Source organism: Pholcus phalangioides, unplaced genomic scaffold, assembly GCF_987345545.1.
Source record: "Pholcus phalangioides strain wild (caught in Gottingen) unplaced genomic scaffold, Ppha-v1.0 ptg000009l_1, whole genome shotgun sequence".
NCBI classification, from domain to species: domain Eukaryota; kingdom Metazoa; phylum Arthropoda; class Arachnida; order Araneae; family Pholcidae; genus Pholcus; species Pholcus phalangioides.
This window is the reverse complement of record NW_028301602.1, coordinates 23,315,898-23,322,786: the sequence shown is the minus strand read 5'-3', so window position 1 is coordinate 23,322,786 and position 6,889 is coordinate 23,315,898. Positions and strand designations below refer to the sequence as shown.

Genomic DNA, 6,889 nt, shown 5'->3' with positions numbered 1-6,889 from the left:
CAACTCCCCCTGCGGGGAATCGAACCCACGTCCTTTCACTTTACGGGTGAACGCCCTAGACCACAAGACAACTAGACCGTTGCCACCAGAATCTGGTGGCAACGTCAGCAGTTGTGAGCTTGGCCTGAGTCTGGTCCGGCCGTCCATGTACGGTCCCTTTCAGTGTACACGAGCTCCAAGGAAAGACTGAGAGATTCTCTGCCTCTGTAGTCTAGTGGTCTAGGGCGTTCACCCGGAAAGTGAAAGGACGTGGGTTCGATTCCCCGCAGGGGCAGTTGAATTTTCTCTCTTTCCCAAATATATCTTCGCAACAGCCAGTTGTTAAAAACCTTCGAATTAAGTGATTCCCCGTAGAATAAAATTTCTTTCTATTTATTTGAGGAACGAAAAAAAACTAGGAAGAATTTTTTTTTCAATTTTGTATCATCTGAAGTTATGTGAGTTTTATAGCTCATTTGTGTGTGTGTGTGTGTGTGTGTGTGTGTGTGTGTGTGTGTGGTGAACTTGGCTAAAATGAATCATTCATTTCATTCAAATCGTTCAAAATTAGATAGAAAAATTGTTTAATGGAATGATTTAATTTTTTACGAAATAATATAACATTTTGAAAAAAAAAAATTCTCAAATTCTTAAATGTGTTCGATATTTATCTTCTAATCTTTGAATTGCTCCAAACGTTATTCATATAGGGAACCGTAACTAACTTGAATCGATTTTCACTATACGAGCATCAAAACCCTTTAGATCCATGAAATAATGAAATACGTGTATCTATATCGTAGGTCTATGCCGTTTAGGAAAATTCACTATCCATTTATGATCCACACTCGACCTGCTCAAATTGCCGATAAACCTTTTTAGAAGAAGCCTACGTATACAAAATATTCCATTAGCTCGGTAAACCTGTGAATTGAAATGCAAAAAGATACACGGAAAAGCACTTCGGTATCATTACGTTCGATATTAGTGTAAAATGCATCGAGTTATTTTAAGAGCTTTCCATTTGTATAAGTCTATGAATGGAAAAGGATTTTCCTTTGAAGAAACGATTGAAGTAGTTGACACTTCAAAAGAATTACAGCCAATGTTTTAGCAGTAATTTGGAAATATATACGCATGTATTTTTTAGAATTACAATAACAGAAAGATTATTTCTATACGATGAATTTCCTATTCGTTATATAAAAAATGCCTTTGATTTCTAAATTCTGAAATCTCATTCGCTTTAGGGGCTTAAGAATTGCATGCCAACAACTTTTCCAGTGGAGGTGTCAGTATAAGCTACCTATTTCATCATCAAAAAGTGGATCAATGCATTTAGGTAGACGCACCGATCCTGAATATTACCAACTAGGTAATGAAACGTTACAGCAATTGGATACATGCGTGGATTTAGGTATTGCAATGAGCCGCATTCTGGATTTTACTGATCATTATCATGGCATAGTCTGCAAAGCTAATAGAATTTCATATATGTTACGTACGGCATACCGTAAGTGTGATGCGCATACGTTGTCATATGCTTTCTGTGTGTACGTTCGCCCGACCCTGGAGTTCTGTTCGCAAGTATGGAGCCCTTACAAAATCAAGGACATACAGCTCCTCGAAAAGCCACAGAGGTCGTTTACGAAACGAATACCTGGCATGAGCGGTCTATCTTATTGCCAGAGACTTCAATTTCTGGGTTTACACTCACTGGAATGGCGTAGAATCGCTGCAGATCTGAAGATGTGCTACAAACTAGTCCACCAAATTGTTTATCTACCATCGAGAGAGCCTTTCTTTGAGATCATAGACAGGCGAGTTAACCTACGTAGGCATCGCTTCCAAATAAGAATACCAATGGCTAGAAGGGATTGCTTTTTCCACGGATATAGATGCCGTGTGGCAAGAATATGGAACAGTCTTCCATCAGAACTTGTATGTGCCTCCTACGCAAGATTTGCTTCCACTATTGGGGATTTCGACCTGGCTCCGTATGCGATGTGCTTCCCGTACTGACTATTATTTTTTTTTTCTTCCAGTATAAGTGCATTTCATGCCTTCTGGGGTTATTATTATTGTAAATAAAATAAAATTTGCGGTAATATGTCGAGGTGGACTCGACATAGAACCGCATCAGGAAACAACGGTACTTCGTTGTTACGACGGTCCATAACGACGATAGGAAGTACCGTGTGAATTCGGATTCCTAGCACAAATCATAAGCAAGACAAAAACCGCAAAGGGACAAACATGCACACACCTTCCACATTGCGGGGGAGAAGCTGTAAACTACGAGCTGCACCAAAGTGCCAAACAAACCTCTGGACCCCAAAGTGTTAAAATATTCGTTTGAAATTCATTCCGATTCATATTCTGCTTATTAATCGCAAAATAAGCAGAGGTTTCCTGAGAGTATATTTTTCCATTCATTATTTGAATAAGCAAATTCATTATTGACATATTAAGCAGTTGGCAAATATGTGAAAGCTATCATCACAGAGACTGTCCATAATTTCTAGACTCTTACACTATTAAAAAAAGGTCTAGTTCTAATAATAGTGAATGCCTGAAATCAATTCTGATCAACGAGTAGCTAATATATGTACTGAAATGATTTTAAATGACAGTCAATTGAATAGAGATGCCTCCCAAGAGTTTCACTGTATGTTAACCCTTTAAGCGGTGTTAAAAATGTTCCTGATCCGCATTATAACTGCCGCATTGGAAATCACAAAAACCTTCTAGAAATTGCCACATATTTTCATGAAAAATATTTTTCCCCGATTGTGAGCTGATAAATGCTCCCCCACAACATAAAATAATAATAATAAAACAAGGGGGGGGGGAATTCGTTTTCTGTTATTTATGCTGTACGCAATAATACTGTATTACATCAGGGGGAGAAGAAGACAAACAACGCCTCTCTCCCCTTCTGTAATCAGACTTTGAACAATAGCTTACTCCGCACACTGGAAGTTGATTGACAGGACGGGAGGAGGGGGCGCGGGGGAAAGGAAAACATATAAGCAGTACAAGAAAGCCTTCCAATGTATGTGAGCTCGGGGTTGCCGTTTTAAGAACCCGAGATATCTCGGAATTGACCCTGTACGGGTTAAGACACATTTCAAGCAAAAATTATAAGCGTGATTATTATAAAAATATGGCAGGTCCTAATGCTGACTTTATCTCATCAACCGTTTGTTGTAGAAGAATATGGTTCAAATTACAATAAAAACCCCTTAAAACGCCATGTAGTTACTGCAAATAATGAGTATTTTGAAAATATAATACGTATTTTAGTTTTTCAGACTGCAGCGCCATCTTTTGTAAGAATGTATAGCTAATTTTGGAAGTTCTAACTCCTAATTAACCGTACATACACTTTGTAAGTATTCCTTTGGGGAAGTTTCTAAAAATTGATAAGTGTCACAAAGTGTGTTCGAGTGTATGTGCGGCGCTAATGCAGTGGTTTTCCAAGTGGTTGCCAACCTATATGTGTCAGGGGCGTCGCTGTGAGCTGTTGATACTGTATTGACGTGAGCCGGTTTGGAGCTTTGAAGTGGTTCTTCTTTGCCTATTCTGGGGAGCCACGGGTGAGCATTCACTGAAGCAAGAGATAAACGGGTTACAAAAGTTTGAAAATCACTGCTCTAACGTTCTTATGTTGTCATAGTTATGCATGTTTCATGCTCTATTGATGCTGTTATATCCTCTCGTTACTACAAATATCAAAAGACTTAGACAAAACTTCAAGAAAGGATTCGAGTCGATTAGAAATTTTAAAATTTTACATTTACTTCATGAATAGGGCATTTGCGTTGTGAGAAAAAAAAGAATTACTTGACTCATTGGTTACATAATCACAATATATATATATATATATATATATATATAATATAAATAACAAAATATTACAACGATACCCATCTTTTAGACGTGCCTTTCCATACACCCTCACTATATTCACACACCACAAGCACGGAAATCGAAGTCGTGCTCAAGTATTAATTTTCTACATCTTAACACCTCGACATAATCATCAAGAATCGCCCCGAGAGAAGCGAAACTTACAAGATAGTGCTCCTGGAGCGGGACTTAGAGCCAATCAGCGTGCTGGATGAGATCTACGTCACGGATAGTTTCCAGGAACCTAGACCACCCGACCCCTTCCAAGTGAAAGTGGACCTCGTCCATCTAAGGAATGTCCGAGGGGGCCATGTGGTCAAACTTCCGTTCCCACGATCCGTGAGAAAATTCCCTTTCACCAGCCGAGAAGAAAAAGAAAAGCACCTACACTTTATGTACAATATATAGCCATCTAAAACAATAATATAATTTACATAAAGTATGTGTTATGACTTCGATCATAACAATGCTGCCATCTGCATTTCATATATTCACATGAAAACGGCAGTTTCCCGATTCCTGAATTTTTGTATTACTCTGATTTATTGGTGTTATTCACATTTCGAGCATTTCAATCTGCCTGGAAGTTTACTTTTTCCAAGGCCTTGTGCAGAAATCGATGCATTCCTATCGCTTCCCGTTTTGTTTGAATTGATTTTTCAAACTAGTCAGTCAATTTTGTTACTTTGGGACATTCTGTATGAATTTCTGACAAATATTCGCCAAATTTATTCGAATGATCATTCAAGTTTCACGTCAAACCAGTGATATTTTAGGCACAACTTGTAAAGAATTTCGGAAACGCCATTTCGTATATTTAGTGGATGTTTTATCATGGGCTACCCTTCATTGTTGCTATGACAAAAGCATTGTTTCCATAATTTTAAATAGCGATGGATAACTGATTCTTCTTTTAACGAGGATAGTTCGTTGTGGAATTATGTTCGTTAGACGAAACGAGATTTTCAATAGTTTTTCTGTGGACAACCATTTAATTCTTTGGGGGCACGGCCCAAAAGCATATAAAGATACATTTTTTAATATAAAAAAGACAAAAATTGATTGATGGTTAAAATGAACAGCTTTAAAATTGTATGAATTAGAATTCACATGATAAAGTACTGAAGATTTTTTTTATTTTACATTATGTATACAACCAACCGCACCAAGGTCAGTGCCCGAGTGGCATGGTGGTAAGATGCTCGTCTACCATTGCGAAGGTTGTTGTAAGGAACCCGGGTTCAACCAAGGGAAGATATCGATAAGATATTTTCCCTAACGAACTCTAGGCGACCAACGATGGACCGCGCCTTCGTTTCCATCTCACTAATGGCAGTAAATAGCGATATGGCCAGTGTTGGTGCTTGATGAAGAAGTATACAACCAACACCAGCTACACACTACTACATTAAGCTTTAGTCTACCCACTCAAATTGTCGTAGGTGACCCCATGCATTTGTGCTTTGGTCACCTCATTCTGTGCCTTATATATGCAGATGGGAAAAGTTAAGCGTCCAGACTGTTCAGTTTGGTGCCAAGAGCCTTGCACCGAAAGGACGCAAAAATATAGGCTTTTTTCTTTTCAATGCTTTTCCTATTAGCCGAACCTTTCAATTTACATCAAGTGATTCAAATACTTTCAGCAAGAAAGGTGGAGGTACATCTGGAAAAAAATTCGGAGGTAGGCAGGAATTAATTGGGCCTCGAGTGAAAATGATCCGATTGTGATGATTGACGCTATAATTCAGCTCACGACGCGGCTGTTTTGTGTTAGTGCGTGTGCATCCACATCAACGAAAATATCCTTTGGCCGAATCAGTATTCGTTAGTCGAGGCAGAAATATCGGGGAAAAAAAATCTCTATCAGCCGAAAAATTCGTAAACTGAGGTGTTCGATTGCCGTGGTATCACTGTATTTCATCAGACATTAGAAACAAAAGTATTTTGTCCACCTAAGCAAAGTATATTATAGAACAAAATCCTGGAATTTTCTTGACATGATCAATTAATTCATTGACTTTCAATCTCTGAACCATTTCTCATTGAAATATTACTTTTCCTGAAATCCGTCTGCTATTTCCAAGAATTTTCTTTTTTTCCCCCGAACCTTAGTTCAGGAAAAAAATGACCGAATCCATTGCAGAGATGATAATAAATCATCGCAAATAAGTCTTTTGTACCTTTTTCTTCTTTATTGTAAGTTTCGAGTGCCTTTTTGGCGAAGAATATAAAGAAAAAATGGAAATATATTTTCCTTTTTTTCATTTACAAATGGTAGTTTTCGATTGTTGAACAACATCAAAAGCAGCTGAGTCCAATCGCTTCCGAAACTATTCGGTCACTTCAGTCAGTCGCAAGAAATAACAGCAAATTTAGAAACACAAAGATATCCATTCTTAAGTTATGATTTCAGACAAAAAAAAAGTACAAAAAATTTTTTATTAATGTTTTGTGGATAGAAATATTTCAGTGTACACAGATACGAAATTTTTGTCCCTTATTGTTTTGATTTCGAAATTCCAAAATTTGGACATAATATGAACCCATGAAATGTCGAATAGATTTTGGAAATTTTCAGAGAACAACATAAATTTTCCGGTTGAAGAGAGTAAGATACGTGCCAAATATTTTGCTGCGTCATCAGCTTTTTACGAAGAAGCTGACGCTTGTGGTTATGTATTTTGGCATAAATTCCACAAATTTTTCACTCTTAAAAAAAAAATTGAAACAAATCCGTGTAATTTATTCTCTTGTCGTTTGAATTCGTAGATTGTCCCACTAACCGGCCATGTGAAGAAAAATGAGTACAATCTACCAAACATTTCGGTTTCTTACGTAAGCGAAACCGTAAGCCTGAAAGATTGGAAACTGATCCCTAAGGCCGAACACATACTGGGGAGACGACAAAGAGAGCGATTTCAAAAGAGAAAATACATCGAGATCAGCATCGATGTCCCGTAACATACTGAGGAGGCAGAGGAGAGCGAAAATGACCGCA

General features: G+C 37.8%; 1 non-coding gene across 1 annotated transcript; it reads left to right on the top strand.

The window, feature by feature from the left end:
• The first annotated feature begins 200 nt into the window (after nt 1–200).
• Nucleotides 201–274, top strand: TRNAS-GGA (transfer RNA serine (anticodon GGA)). The gene has a single exon. It is a non-coding gene; the product is annotated as a tRNA-Ser (tRNA).
• The last annotated feature ends 6,615 nt before the right edge of the window (nt 275–6,889 follow it).